Source organism: Rhipicephalus microplus, unplaced genomic scaffold, assembly GCF_043290135.1.
Source record: "Rhipicephalus microplus isolate Deutch F79 unplaced genomic scaffold, USDA_Rmic scaffold_231, whole genome shotgun sequence".
NCBI classification, from domain to species: Eukaryota; Metazoa; Arthropoda; class Arachnida; order Ixodida; family Ixodidae; genus Rhipicephalus; species Rhipicephalus microplus.
The window spans coordinates 188,895-203,894 of record NW_027464802.1 but is presented as its reverse complement, the minus strand read 5'-3'; the positions used below and the strand labels follow the sequence as shown (position 1 = coordinate 203,894).

Sequence of the window (15,000 nt, the reverse complement as noted above, 5' to 3'; positions counted from 1 at the left end):
GAACGAAGCCAGCAAGGGCCTGGCCGCAAGTGCGTTCAATTGTCGGGACGTCCAAGTCCCTCGTTCTTCCGTGCTTCCTCTTTCGGCAAGTCGTTGCGGCACCTTCCCAAAGCGCGCAGACCCGCTAATCGCGACGAGCGCGACGTGGCCGTGCCGCCTTTCCCTCGGCAGCAAGCAAAACGCCTGGCAACGTCGACGCTCCCCTAACCGCGATCTCGCACCGTGTTTCGTGTGGCGAATTCAAAAGCCGGCCGGCGCTGCTGCAACCATTACGGTCGGTACGCATACGCCGCGGAGGGCGGGACGGTCATCGGAGCGTGCGGTTCCTCCATCGAGTACTGCGCACCTCGGCCGTCGCATCGCCGTGCCATGACCGGCCGCGCGTCAACGCGAACCGGTGCCAGCGAGATCCCTCGCCTGCAAGAACCGACCGGCAGCCTCCGTCACCCGAGGACGCGGAGGCGCTTGCCGCGGACGGCGGGACGGTATGCACTGGTGCACAGCGGACCCGTCACATCGCCAGTTCCTTGACCGACCGCCGACGCTTGTGCCGTTCCTCTCGTACTTGGCAGTCGCCGCGCGATTGTCGGGTCTCGTTCTTGCACGCTCGAACGGTCGGGAGGGCACTCGGCTGGCGTTTCGGGAACGCGCAGCCTCGCCTTCTACCGACGTAACCACGACTCGCCGTTCGCGCTCCGCCGCTCCTGTTTACAGTACTAGGCGGTCCCGCAGCGGTCGGGTCGCGCATTTCGAGCGCTTCGAGCCACGGTGCAGTGGCGGGTCGAAAGCCGACCTATGAGTGCGTTGCGCCGTTTGTACCCGCGTCCGCCACCTGGCCGACCGTCCAAGGTCGCGGTGTTGGCGTCCGCTGGGCGCAACAATTTGTCACGGGGTGCCGCTCCACATTCAGGCAGCCCCGTGGGGAAAAGCCGACCCCGCGTCCAAACGGGGTCAGCGGCAGAAAGTGTCGGGCGCAGACGCAGCTGAGGCGCTCACCCTTCACAATCCGTTAATGATCCTTCCGCAGGTTCACCTACGGAAACCTTGTTACGACTTTTACTTCCTCTAAATGATCAAGTTTGGTCATCTTTCCAACAGACCGGCGCAACCGAAAGGCCGCGCCGGACATCGGTCCGAAGACCTCACTAAATCATTCAATCGGTAGTAGCGACGGGCGGTGTGTACAAAGGGCAGGGACGTAATCAACGCGAGCTTATGACTCGCGCTTACTGGGAATTCCTCGTTCAAGGGGAACAATTGCAAGCCCCTATCCCAATCACGAAAGAAGTTCCACGGGTTACCCAGTCTTTTCAGACAGGGATAAAGACACGCTGCTTCCTTCAGTGTAGCGCGCGTGCGGCCCCGGACATCTAAGGGCATCACAGACCTGTTATTGCTCTGTTTCGTGCGGCTAGGAGCCGCTTGTCCCTCTAAGAAGGTTGTAAGGTGCTGGGAACCCCGCACCTATTTAATAGGCTAGAGTCTCGTTCGTTATCGGAATTAACCAGACAAATCGCTCCACCAACTAAGAACGGCCATGCACCACCATCCACCGAATCAAGAAAGAGCTCTCAATCTGTCAATCCTCCCAGTGTCCGGGCCGGGTAAGTTTTCCCGTGTTGAGTCAAATTAAGCCGCAGGCTCCACTCCTGGTGGTGCCCTTCCGTCAATTCCTTTAAGTTTCAGCTTTGCAACCATACTTCCCCCGGAACCCAAATACTTTGGTTTCCCGGAAGCTGCCCGCCGAGTCATTTGAGTAACTCAGGCGGATCGCTGGTTGGCATCGTTTATGGTCAGAACTAGGGCGGTATCTGATCGCCTTCGAACCTCTGACTTTCGTTCTTGATCAATGAAAACATTCTTGGCAAATGCTTTCGCAGTAGTTCGTCTTGCGACGGTCCAAGAATTTCACCTCTAGCGCCGCAATACGAATGCCCCCGTCCGTCCCTCTTAATCATTACCTCGTATTCCAAAAACCAACAGAACAGAAACGAGGTCTTGTTCTATTATTCCATGCAAGTTTATTCAGGCGACTCGCCTGCGTTGAGCACTCTAATTTTTTCAAAGTAAAAGCACCGGCCATCTCGAGGCACACAATGAAGTGCACCAAGAAAGAACCGGCATGATGTTCAGTCCGAGCCGTCGCATCGGGTAGATGCACTACTCGTCTGGAACTGAGATCCAACTACGAGCTTTTTAACCGCAGCAGCTTTAGTATACGCTATTGGAGCTGGAATTACCGCGGCTGCTGGCACCAGACTTGCCCTCCAATTGATCCTCGTTAAAGGATTTAGAGTGTACTCATTTCAATTACGGGGCCTCAAAAGAGTCCCGTATTGTTATTTTTCGTCACTACCTCCCCGTGCCGGGAGTGGGTAATTTGCGCGCCTGCTGCCTTCCTTGGATGTGGTAGCCGTTTCTCAGGCTCCCTCTCCGGAATCGAACCCTGATTCTCCGTTACCCGTAACAACCATGGTAAGCAAGTAACCTACCATCGAAAGTTGATAAGGCAGACACTTGAAAGAAACGTCGCCGGCTCGTGGCCATGCGATCAGCACAAAGTTATCCAGAGTCACCACACAATACGGGCCGAAACCCGATCGATCTTGGTCTAATAAAAGCACCCGTTACCCAAAGGGCTCCAGGCTCACTGCATGTATTAGCTCTAGAATTGCCACAGTTATCCAAGTAGGAAGAAACGATCTAAGGAACCATAACTGATTTAATGAGCCATTCGCGGTTTCGCCTTATTTCGGCATGTACTTAGACATGCATGGCTTAATCTTTGAGACAAGCATATGATTACTGGCAGGATCAACCAGGTAATCGTTCGACTGCGCGTCCGTCCTCGCCTTCGGCGGGCCGGACGCAGTCTGTGTGCGGCGGAGGCCACCTTCAGGCGCCCCAACACGCTTATTTTGCACTCCGAGATGACGGCGTTCGAGCTCGCTACGGCACAACCTTCCCGAAAGACGAGTGGGAGCCGTGCGGCAAGAAGCACGTTCATGCTCGCTCTTTTTCGTTGCATCGACTCGGTCGCGCCGTGCGGGTTGCCCAAGCCCGCTGCACTGTCGGTGGACCGGCCGGAACTAGCAACGGAGCCGAGACTGCAAAGCCGCCAGACGACGGGTCACGCCCGCGTCTTCGGCGCTTTCGCATCTGAATCGCCCGAGGACGACACGGAACACACCTCGATATCGTGGTAAAACGGCACCGTCCGACAACCAGCCCCTAACGCATCAAGCGGATGAGGCTGCAGACGACTGCCGTGGATTCCCCTGGAGCAGACCCGAGGACACGCTTGACGAGGCCGAAGCCCGCCGCATATCAGACACCCGGTCGCTTTCGCGTACGCCGCTCACGAGAACCCCCACATAATAGCAGCGATAAGTACCCAGACCTCCTTGGGCACTAATACGAGCGTACTCGAGAAAATTTCACCGCGGGTGTGCCCCGAAACGTGTGGCACGTTGAGCGTGCCACAAGTCTACGTCGCTCTCAAACCCGCCGAGGTCGTAGAATTTGCGACCCTACTCACGAAATTCCCACCGAGGATACGGCCGCAAACGTACCGCACCTTGGGTAGGCCACGAGTTTGTGCAACACTACGCTGACGGCACAGCACCGAGGTCGTGCGCGCACGCACGGGAAAATTCCGCCGCGGTTTCTGCCGAAAACGTGAGGCACCACGACTCTCCGCAAGTTCGCGTCGACTGCGAAAGACCGAAGTCGTGAACGACGTGTCCGCTACTCGCCGCCGACACGCTGGACACCAAACGTACAACGACTCGACGGCGTCGTAGAGGCCCACGACGCGGTTTTCCTTAACGACGTCTCGGCGTGGCACCGACAGGTTAGAACGGCCGACCAACGTTCCCTGTCCGCCGTTCGGCTCAGTCGAAGGGCTCGGCGACTTCGGCAACGCTGCGAAGCCGCACGGTGACGCACGCCATGTCCCCATTTTTTTTTTTTTTCTTTCTGCGTCTGCCGGGGTGCCCCTATAATAGCAGCGATAAGCACCCAGACCGCCGTGGGTCGCTCGCCCCGGCTGACGTGGTTTTTCGTACTCCTGCGGCGGTCGCCGTCAAGCACGTCCAAATACGCTACTTTCGTGGGCGCATTCACGCTCTTTCGCTTCGCCGGAGTGCCAGCACTCACTCTGCCAAAAACGGCGAACATCCGAGCGGCGGTTCCCACTTTTGCGTCGGCGTCGCAAACCCCGCCCCGGCAGACGAGGTTTGCCGTACTCGTGCGACGGTGGCCGGCGGGCACGTCGAAAGACGCCGATATCGTGCGCGAATTGGCGCACCTTGGCTTCACCGGAGTGCCGCCACTGACTCCTCCAAAAACGGCGAAGATCCGAGCGGCGCTTCCCACTTTCGCATCGGCGTCCCGAACTCCGCCCCGGCTGACGCGGTTTACCGTACTCGTGCGACGGTCGCCGGCGAGCACGTGGAAAGACGCCGATATCGTGCCCGAATCGGCTCCGTTCGGCTTCGCCGGAGTGCCAGCACTGGCTCGGCGAAAGACGACGAACATCCGAGCGACGGTTCTCACTATTGCGTACGCGTCGCAAACCCCGCCCCGGCAGACGCACTTTGCCGTACTCGTGCGACGGTCGCCGGCGAGCACGTAGAAAGACGCCGATATCGTGCCGGAATCGGCCCCGTTTGGCTTCGCCGGAGTGCCAGCACTCACTCGGCCACAAACGGCGAACATCCGAGCGGCGGTTCCCACTTAGCCGTCGGCGTCCCGAACTCCGCCCCGGCAGACGCGGTTGCCGAGCTCGTGCGACTAGCGACCGCGAAGCCGTCTCGCGACGCCGCTTTCGTGCGCGGCTCCCACTGCGACCTGGGTCACCCGAGGTCGACGAGCAAGAAAGAATGTCGAAAAAAAATTTTTTTTTTTTTTTGCGTCTGCCGGGGTGCCCCTATAATAGCAGCGATAAGCACCCAGACCGCCATGGGTCGCTCGCCCCGGCTGACGTGGTTTTTCGTTTTCCTGCGGTGGTCGTCGTCAAGCACGTCCAAACACGCCACTTTCGTGGGCGCATTCGCGCTCTTTCGCTTCGCCGGAGTGCCAGCACTCACTCTGCCAAAAACGGCGAACATCCTAGTGGCGGTTCCCACTTTTGCGTCGGCGTCGCCAACCCCGCCCCGGCATACGCGGTTTGCCGTACTCGTGCGGCGGTGGCCGGCGGGCACGTCGAAAGACACCGATATCGTGCGCGAGTCGATGCTTCTTGGTCTCGCAGGAGGGCCGCCACTCACTCCTGCAAAAACGGCGAAGATCCGAGCGGCGCTTCCCACTTTTTCGTCGGCATCGCAAACCTCGCCCCGGCAGACGCGCTTTGCCGTACTCGTGCGACGGTCGCCGGCGAGCACGTCGAAATACGCCGATATCGTGCCCGAATCGGCCCCGTTTCGCTTCGCCGGAGTGCCAGCACTCACTCGGCCAAAAACGGCGAACATCCGAGCAGCGGTACCCACTTAGCCGTCGGCATCCCGAACTCCGCGCCGGCTGACGCGGTTGCCGAGCTCGTGCGACTAGCGACCGCGAACGCGTCTCGCGACGCCGCTTTCGTGCGCGGCTCCCATTGCGACCTGGGTTACCCGAGCTCGACCAGCAAAAAAGAAGGTCGAAAAAAAATTTTTTTTTTCTGCGTCTGCCGGGGTGCCCCTATAATAGCAGCGATAAGCACCCAGACCGCCGTGGGTCGCTCGCCCCGGCTGACGTGGTTTTTCGTACTCCTGCAGCGGTCGCCGTCAAGCACGTCCAAATACGCCACTTTCGTGGGCGCTTTCGCGCTCTTTCGCGTCGCCGGTGTGCCAGCACTCACTCTGCCAAAAACGGCGAACATCCTAGTGGCGGTTCCCACTTTTGCGTCGGCGTCGCCAACCCCGCCCCGGCATACGCGGTTTGCCGTACTCGTGCGGCGGTGGCCGGCGGGCACGTCGAAAGACACCGATATCGTGCGCGAGTCGATGCTTCTTGGTCTCGCAGGAGGGCCGCCACTCACTCCTGCAAAAACGGCGAAGATCCGAGCGGCGCTTCCCACTTTTTCGTCGGCATCGCAAACCTCGCCCCGGCAGACGCGCTTTGCCGTACTCGTGCGACGGTCGCCGGCGAGCACGTCGAAATACGCCGATATCGTGCCCGAATCGGCCCCGTTTCGCTTCGCCGGAGTGCCAGCACTCACTCGGCCAAAAACGGCGAACATCCGAGCAGCGGTACCCACTTAGCCGTCGGCATCCCGAACTCCGCGCCGGCTGACGCGGTTGCCGAGCTCGTGCGACTAGCGACCGCGAACGCGTCTCGCGACGCCGCTTTCGTGCGCGGCTCCCATTGCGACCTGGGTTACCCGAGCTCGACCAGCAAAAAAGAAGGTCGAAAAAAAATTTTTTTTTTCTGCGTCTGCCGGGGTGCCCCTATAATAGCAGCGATAAGCACCCAGACCGCCGTGGGTCGCTCGCCCCGGCTGACGTGGTTTTTCGTACTCCTGCAGCGGTCGCCGTCAAGCACGTCCAAATACGCCACTTTCGTGGGCGCTTTCGCGCTCTTTCGCGTCGCCGGTGTGCCAGCACTCACTCTGCCAAAAACGGCCAACATCCGAGCGGCGGTTCCCACTTTTGCGTCGGCGTCGTAAACCCCGCCCCGGCAGACGCGGTTTGCCCTACTCGTTCGACGGTCGCCGGCGAGCGCGTCGAAAGACGCCGATATCGTGCGCTAATTGGCGCTCCTTGGCTTCTCCGGAGTGCCGCCACTCACTCCTCCAAAAACGGCGAAGATCCGAGCGGCGTTCTCCACTTTCGCATCGGCGTCCCGAACTCCGCCCGGGCTGACGCGGTTTACCGTACTCGTGCGACGGTCGCCGCCGGGCACGTCGAAAGACGCCGATATCGTGCCGTAATCGGCCCCGTTTGGCTTCGCCCGAGTGCCAGCACTCACTCGGCCAAAAACGGCGAACATCCGAGCAGCGTTTCCCACTTTCGCATCGGCGTCCCGAAGCCCGCCCCGGCAGACGCGGTTTGCCCTACTCGAGCGACGGTCGCCGGCGATCACGTCGAAAGGCGCCGAATTCGTGCACGAATCGATGCTTCTTGGTCTCGCAGGAGGGCCGCCACTCACTCCTGCAAAAACGGCGAAGATCCGAGTTGCGCTTCCCACTTTTTCGTCGGCGTCCCGAACTACGCCCCGGCTGACGCGGTTTACCGTACTCGTGCGACGGTCGCCGGCGGGCACTTCAAAATACGCCGATTTCGTGGGCGCATTCACGCTGTTTCGCTTCCCCGGAGTGCCAACACTCACTCTGCCGAAAGCGGCGATCATCCGAGCGGCGGTTCCCACTTTTGCGTCGGCTTCGCAAACGGCGCCCCGGCAGACGCGCTCGTGCGACGTACTCGTGCGACGGTCGCCGGCGAGCACGTCGAAAGACGCCGATATCGTGCTCGAATCGACCCCGTTTCGCTTCGCCGGAGTGCTGCCAGTCACGGCGCAGAAAACGGCGAACAAGTGTTTTTTTTTTTTTTCCTAGAATTTGTGTTATAGAAGGCACATTTGATATCGGACGATAATTTTCAACTTTATCACGCGCACCGATTTTCGTGTAGAGGTTTGCAAGTTTATGGGAATTTCTCCACTTGGAATAATGCGATTTAGTAGTACTACGAGAACTTCATGGATGTACTCAAGGGTACGGGGCAAGTCAGTTACGTCAACACCTGCAGATTTTTTACACTTCAAACTGAAAATTGTTGGTTGTGAGTCCTCGTGTGATATTAAAGGCCGATTCGCTAACACATAGAACAAAGAAAGAAAGGAAGAAAAAACGCCCGCGCTCGCTCAAGAAACCTGGGTTCGCAACAAGTGGCAACAACAAGCAACCGAGCGAGTGCGCCAAAACCCGTGGCGGCCGAACAAACGCGAAGTCCCAACCGCGTCAGCCGGGGCGGCACGGGACAGGAAAAATCACTTCAGCCGGGGCGGCGGGGCACCGAATAAACCTCGTCACCTCGTCGCAGGATAAAAGAGGAAACAAAAAGTCTAAACAGCGTCTGCTGGAGCGAATGCGTAATAAAACAACAACAACAACAAAAAAAAAACACCCGCGCTCAAGAAGTCTGCAATCCTCACAAAAGGCGACTGTGACCGAGCAGCGTCAGCCGGGGCCGTGCGGAAACGGAAAAACCGCGACTACCGGGGCGTCGAGGCACCGAAAAATCCACTTCAGCCGCGGCGAAAAAAAAAAACAAAAAGAAAGACGGAGGGGGGGGGGGAACCACGTCTGCCGGGGCGAAGGAAAAAAAAAAACGCGTCTGCCGGGGCGAGCCCGGGTGCGGCACCACCGGGAAAACTGTGGCAAACAGACATGGCGATCGAGTGAGTGGGCCGCCAGCCAGGCTCAGCCAAAAAGTGCAAAGTCCGAACTGCGTCAGCCGGGGCGGCAAAAACCGCGTCAGCCGGGGCGGCGCAAAAAACCGCGTCTGCCGGGGCGGCACGAAACCGCGTCAGCCGGGGCGGGGCGAAAACTGCGTCAGCCGGGGCGAAAAGAAAAAAAAAAACGCGTCTGCCGGGGCAAGCCCGGGTGCGGCACCACCGGGAAAACTGTGGCAAACAGACATGGCGATCGAGTGAGTGGGCCGCCAGCCAGGCACAGCCGAAAAGTGCAAAGTCCGAACCGTGTCAGCCGGGGCGACGCAAAAACCGCGTCAGCCGGGGCGGCGCGAAAACCGCGTCAGCCGGGGCGGCACGAAACCGCGTCAGCCGGGGCGGCGCGAAAACTGCGTCAGCCGGGGCGGCGCGAAAACCTCGTCAGCCGGGGCGAGCGAAAAGGGGGGGGGGGAACCACGTCTGCCGGGGCGAAAGAAAAAAAAAACGCGTCTGCCGGGGCGAGCCCGGGTGCGGCACCACCGGGAAGACTGTGGCAAACAGACATGGCGATCGAGTGAGTGGGCCGCCAGCCAGGCTCAGCCCAAAAAGTGCCAAGTCCGAACTGCGTCAGCCGGGGCGGCAAAAACCGCGTCAGCCGGGGCGGCGCGAAAACCGCGTCTGCCGGGGCGGCGCGAAAACTGCGTCAGCCGGGGCGAGCCCGGGTGCGGCACCACCGGGAAAACTGTGGCTAACAGACATGGCGATCGAGTGAGTGGGCCACCAGCCAGGCTCAGCCAAAAAGTGCCAAGTCCGAACTGCGTCAGCCGGGGCGGCAAAAACCGCGTCAGCCGGGGCGGCGCAAAAAAACCGCGTCTGCCGGGGCGGCACGAAACCGCGTCAGCCGGGGCGGCGCGAAAACTGCGTCAGCCGGGGCGAAAGAAAAAAAAAAACGCGTCTGCCGGGGCGAGCCCGGGTGCGGCACCACCGGGAAAACTGTGGCAAACAGACATGGCGATCGAGTGAGTGGGCCGCCAGCCAGGCACAGCCGAAAAGTGCTAAGTCCGAACTGCGTCTGCCGGGGCGGCACGAAACCGCGTCAGCCGGGGCGGCGCGAAAACCGCGTCTGCCGGGGCGGCACGAAACCGCGTCAGCCGGGGCGGCGCGAAAACTGCGTCAGCCGGGGCGAGCCCGGGTGCGGCACCACCGGGAAAACTGTGGCAAACAGACATGGCGATCGAGTGAGTGGGCCGCCAGCCAGGCACAGCCGAAAAGTGCTAAGTCCGAACTGCGTCTGCCGGGGCGGCACGAAACCGCGTCAGCCGGGGCGGCGCGAAAACCGCGTCTGCCGGGGCGGCACGAAACCGCGTCAGCCGGGGCGGCGCGAAAACTGCGTCAGCCGGGGCGAGCCCGGGTGCGGCACCACCGGGAAAACTGTGGCAAACAGACATGGCGATCGAGTGAGTGGGCCGCCAGCCAGGCACAGCCGAAAAGTGCCAAGTCCGAACTGCGTCAGCCGGGGCGGCAAAAACCGCGTCAGCCGGGGCGGCGCAAAAAACCGCGTCTGCCGGGGCGGCACGAAACCGCGTCAGCCGGGGCGGCGCGAAAACTGCGTCAGCCGGGGCGGCGCGAAAACCTCGTCAGCCGGGGCGAGCGAAAAGGGGGGGGGGGGAACCACGTCTGCCGGGGCGAAAGAAAAAAAAAACGCGTCTGCCGGGGCGAGCCCGGGTGCGGCACCACCGGGAAGACTGTGGCAAACAGACATGGCGATCGAGTGAGTGGGCCGCCAGCCAGGCACAGCCGAAAAGTGCTAAGTCCGAACTGCGTCTGCCGGGGCGGCACGAAACCGCGTCAGCCGGGGCGGCGCGAAAACCGCGTCTGCCGGGGCGGCACGAAACCGCGTCAGCCGGGGCGGCGCGAAAACTGCGTCAGCCGGGGCGAGCCCGGGTGCGGCACCACCGGGAAAACTGTGGCAAACAGACATGGCGATCGAGTGAGTGGGCCGCCAGCCAGGCACAGCCGAAAAGTGCCAAGTCCGAACCGTGTCAGCCGGGGCGACGCAAAAACCGCGTCAGCCGGGGCGGCGCGAAAACCGCGTCAGCCGGGGCGGCACGAAACCGCGTCAGCCGGGGCGGCGCGAAAACTGCGTCAGCCGGGGCGGCGCGAAAACCTCGTCAGCCGGGGCGAGCGAAAAGGGGGGGGGGGGGAACCACGTCTGCCGGGGCGAAAGAAAAAAAAACGCGTCTGCCGGGGCGAGCCCGGGTGCGGCACCACCGGGAAGACTGTGGCAAACAGACATGGCGATCGAGTGAGTGGGCCGCCAGCCAGGCTCAGCCCAAAAAGTGCCAAGTCCGAACTGCGTCAGCCGGGGCGGCAAAAACCGCGTCAGCCGGGGCGGCGCGAAAACCGCGTCTGCCGGGGCGGCGCGAAAACTGCGTCAGCCGGGGCGAGCCCGGGTGCGGCACCACCGGGAAAACTGTGGCTAACAGACATGGCGATCGAGTGAGTGGGCCACCAGCCAGGCTCAGCCAAAAAGTGCCAAGTCCGAACTGCGTCAGCCGGGGCGGCAAAAACCGCGTCAGCCGGGGCGGCGCAAAAAAACCGCGTCTGCCGGGGCGGCACGAAACCGCGTCAGCCGGGGCGGCGCGAAAACTGCGTCAGCCGGGGCGAAAGAAAAAAAAAAACGCGTCTGCCGGGGCGAGCCCGGGTGCGGCACCACCGGGAAAACTGTGGCAAACAGACATGGCGATCGAGTGAGTGGGCCGCCAGCCAGGCACAGCCGAAAAGTGCTAAGTCCGAACTGCGTCTGCCGGGGCGGCACGAAACCGCGTCAGCCGGGGCGGCGCGAAAACCGCGTCTGCCGGGGCGGCACGAAACCGCGTCAGCCGGGGCGGCGCGAAAACTGCGTCAGCCGGGGCGAGCCCGGGTGCGGCACCACCGGGAAAACTGTGGCAAACAGACATGGCGATCGAGTGAGTGGGCCGCCAGCCAGGCACAGCCGAAAAGTGCTAAGTCCGAACTGCGTCTGCCGGGGCGGCACGAAACCGCGTCAGCCGGGGCGGCGCGAAAACCGCGTCTGCCGGGGCGGCACGAAACCGCGTCAGCCGGGGCGGCGCGAAAACTGCGTCAGCCGGGGCGAGCCCGGGTGCGGCACCACCGGGAAAACTGTGGCAAACAGACATGGCGATCGAGTGAGTGGGCCGCCAGCCAGGCACAGCCGAAAAGTGCCAAGTCCGAACTGCGTCAGCCGGGGCGGCAAAAACCGCGTCAGCCGGGGCGGCGCAAAAAACCGCGTCTGCCGGGGCGGCACGAAACCGCGTCAGCCGGGGCGGCGCGAAAACTGCGTCAGCCGGGGCGAAAGAAAAAAAAAACGCGTCTGCCGGGGCGAGCCCGGGTGCGGCACCACCGGGAAAACTGTGGCAAACAGACATGGCGATCGAGTGAGTGGGCCGCCAGCCAGGCACAGCCGAAAAGTGCTAAGTCCGAACTGCGTCTGCCGGGGCGGCACGAAACCGCGTCAGCCGGGGCGGCGCGAAAACCGCGTCTGCCGGGGCGGCACGAAACCGCGTCAGCCGGGGCGGCGCGAAAACTGCGTCAGCCGGGGCGAGCCCGGGTGCGGCACCACCGGGAAAACTGTGGCAAACAGACATGGTGATCGAGTGAGTGGGCCGCCAGCCAGGCACAGCCGAAAAGTGCTAAGTCCGAACTGCGTCTGCCGGGGCGGCACGAAACCGCGTCAGCCGGGGCGGCGCGAAAACCGCGTCTGCCGGGGCGGCACGAAACCGCGTCAGCCGGGGCGGCGCGAAAACTGCGTCAGCCGGGGCGAGCCCGGGTGCGGCACCACCGGGAAAACTGTGGCAAACAGACATGGCGATCGAGTGAGTGGGCCGCCAGCCAGGCACAGCCGAAAAGTGCAAAGTCCGAACCGTGTCAGCCGGGGCGACGCAAAAACCGCGTCAGCCGGGGCGGCGCGAAAACCGCGTCAGCCGGGGCGGCACGAAACCGCGTCAGCCGGGGCGGCGCGAAAACTGCGTCAGCCGGGGCGGCGCGAAAACCTCGTCAGCCGGGGCGAGCGAAAAGGGGGGGGGGGGGGAACCACGTCTGCCGGGGCGAAAGAAAAAAAAAACGCGTCTGCCGGGGCGAGCCCGGGTGCGGCACCACCGGGAAGACTGTGGCAAACAGACATGGCGATCGAGTGAGTGGGCCGCCAGCCAGGCTCAGCCCAAAAAGTGCCAAGTCCGAACTGCGTCAGCCGGGGCGGCAAAAACCGCGTCAGCCGGGGCGGCGCGAAAACCGCGTCTGCCGGGGCGGCGCGAAAACTGCGTCAGCCGGGGCGAGCCCGGGTGCGGCACCACCGGGAAAACTGTGGCTAACAGACATGGCGATCGAGTGAGTGGGCCACCAGCCAGGCTCAGCCAAAAAGTGCCAAGTCCGAACTGCGTCAGCCGGGGCGGCAAAAACCGCGTCAGCCGGGGCGGCGCAAAAAAACCGCGTCTGCCGGGGCGGCACGAAACCGCGTCAGCCGGGGCGGCGCGAAAACTGCGTCAGCCGGGGCGAAAGAAAAAAAAAAACGCGTCTGCCGGGGCGAGCCCGGGTGCGGCACCACCGGGAAAACTGTGGCAAACAGACATGGCGATCGAGTGAGTGGGCCGCCAGCCAGGCACAGCCGAAAAGTGCTAAGTCCGAACTGCGTCTGCCGGGGCGGCACGAAACCGCGTCAGCCGGGGCGGCGCGAAAACCGCGTCTGCCGGGGCGGCACGAAACCGCGTCAGCCGGGGCGGCGCGAAAACTGCGTCAGCCGGGGCGAGCCCGGGTGCGGCACCACCGGGAAAACTGTGGCAAACAGACATGGCGATCGAGTGAGTGGGCCGCCAGCCAGGCACAGCCGAAAAGTGCTAAGTCCGAACTGCGTCTGCCGGGGCGGCACGAAACCGCGTCAGCCGGGGCGGCGCGAAAACCGCGTCTGCCGGGGCGGCACGAAACCGCGTCAGCCGGGGCGGCGCGAAAACTGCGTCAGCCGGGGCGAGCCCGGGTGCGGCACCACCGGGAAAACTGTGGCAAACAGACATGGCGATCGAGTGAGTGGGCCGCCAGCCAGGCACAGCCGAAAAGTGCTAAGTCCGAACTGCGTCAGCCGGGGCGGCAAAAACCGCGTCAGCCGGGGCGGCGCAAAAAACCGCGTCTGCCGGGGCGGCACGAAACCGCGTCAGCCGGGGCGGCGCGAAAACTGCGTCAGCCGGGGCGAAAGAAAAAAAAAAACGCGTCTGCCGGGGCGAGCCCGGGTGCGGCACCACCGGGAAAACTGTGGCAAACAGACATGGCGATCGAGTGAGTGGGCCGCCAGCCAGGCACAGCCGAAAAGTGCCAAGTCCGAACTGCGTCTGCCGGGGCGGCACGAAACCGCGTCAGCCGGGGCGGCGCGAAAACCGCGTCTGCCGGGGCGGCACGAAACCGCGTCAGCCGGGGCGGCGCGAAAACTGCGTCAGCCGGGGCGAGCCCGGGTGCGGCACCACCGGGAAAACTGTGGCAAACAGACATGGCGATCGAGTGAGTGGGCCGCCAGCCAGGCACAGCCGAAAAGTGCTAAGTCCGAACTGCGTCTGCCGGGGCGGCACGAAACCGCGTCAGCCGGGGCGGCGCGAAAACCGCGTCTGCCGGGGCGGCACGAAACCGCGTCAGCCGGGGCGGCGCGAAAACTGCGTCAGCCGGGGCGAGCCCGGGTGCGGCACCACCGGGAAAACTGTGGCAAACAGACATGGCGATCGAGTGAGTGGGCCGCCAGCCAGGCACAGCCGAAAAGTGCTAAGTCCGAACTGCGTCAGCCGGGGCGGCAAAAACCGCGTCAGCCGGGGCGGCGCAAAAACCGCGTCTGCCGGGGCGAAATAAAAAAAAAAAACAAAGAAAAAAGCCCGCGCTTAATCAAAAGAAAACAAAGAAAAAAGCTTGCGCTTAATCAAAAGAAAACAAACAAAAAAAGTTCGCGCTTAAGCCTGGCGGTGGAACCACCGGGGCAAACAGACCTGGCGATCGAGTGAGTGGGCCGCCAGCCGGGGTGAGCCAAAAAGTGCAAAGTCCGAACCGCGTCAGCCGGGGCGGCGCGAAAACCGCGTCAGCCGGGGCGGCGCGAAAACCGCGTCAGCCGGGGCGGCGCAAAAACCGCGTCAGCCGGGGCGGCGCAAAAACTGCGTCAGCCGGGGCGGCACGGAAAAACGAAAACCGCGTCAGCCGGGGCGACATCAAAATGAGGAAAAAAAAAAAAAACTGCCTTAGGACACCTGCGTACACTTTCATGCGTTTGGGCATATCTCTCTGTAACACGCGCGCCCCTCGTTACGCGCGGCACTCTGTTTTCTCCGACACCCATATTTCGGCGGCATGTGGCACGCGCGCCCGTCCCTACGCACGGCACACCGCAGTGCTTTCTCGATATTTTTCTTTTCCTCCAACACCGTCATCTATAGGCTTTTAGTGACCTGTTGCTCGTGGCACAAGTTCGCTAGCTCTGACACCTCTTGCATGCGCACCGTTTTTGCGCACGGTGCTATGCCGCAAAGCACGGCAGTCGCATGCGTTTCTCTCAGGCACCTCTTTTTTGACACAACGCTGTGGTGCTTAGAAACACACGCGCCGCTT

General features: G+C 62.5%; 1 non-coding gene across 1 annotated transcript; it reads right to left on the bottom strand.

The window, feature by feature from the left end:
• Positions 1-1,010: 1,010 nt before the first annotated feature.
• On the bottom strand, positions 1,011-2,825 carry LOC142792672 (small subunit ribosomal RNA). Its single transcript, XR_012891118.1, has one exon. It is a non-coding gene; the product is annotated as a small subunit ribosomal RNA (ribosomal RNA).
• Between the last annotated feature and the right edge of the window lie 12,175 nt (positions 2,826-15,000).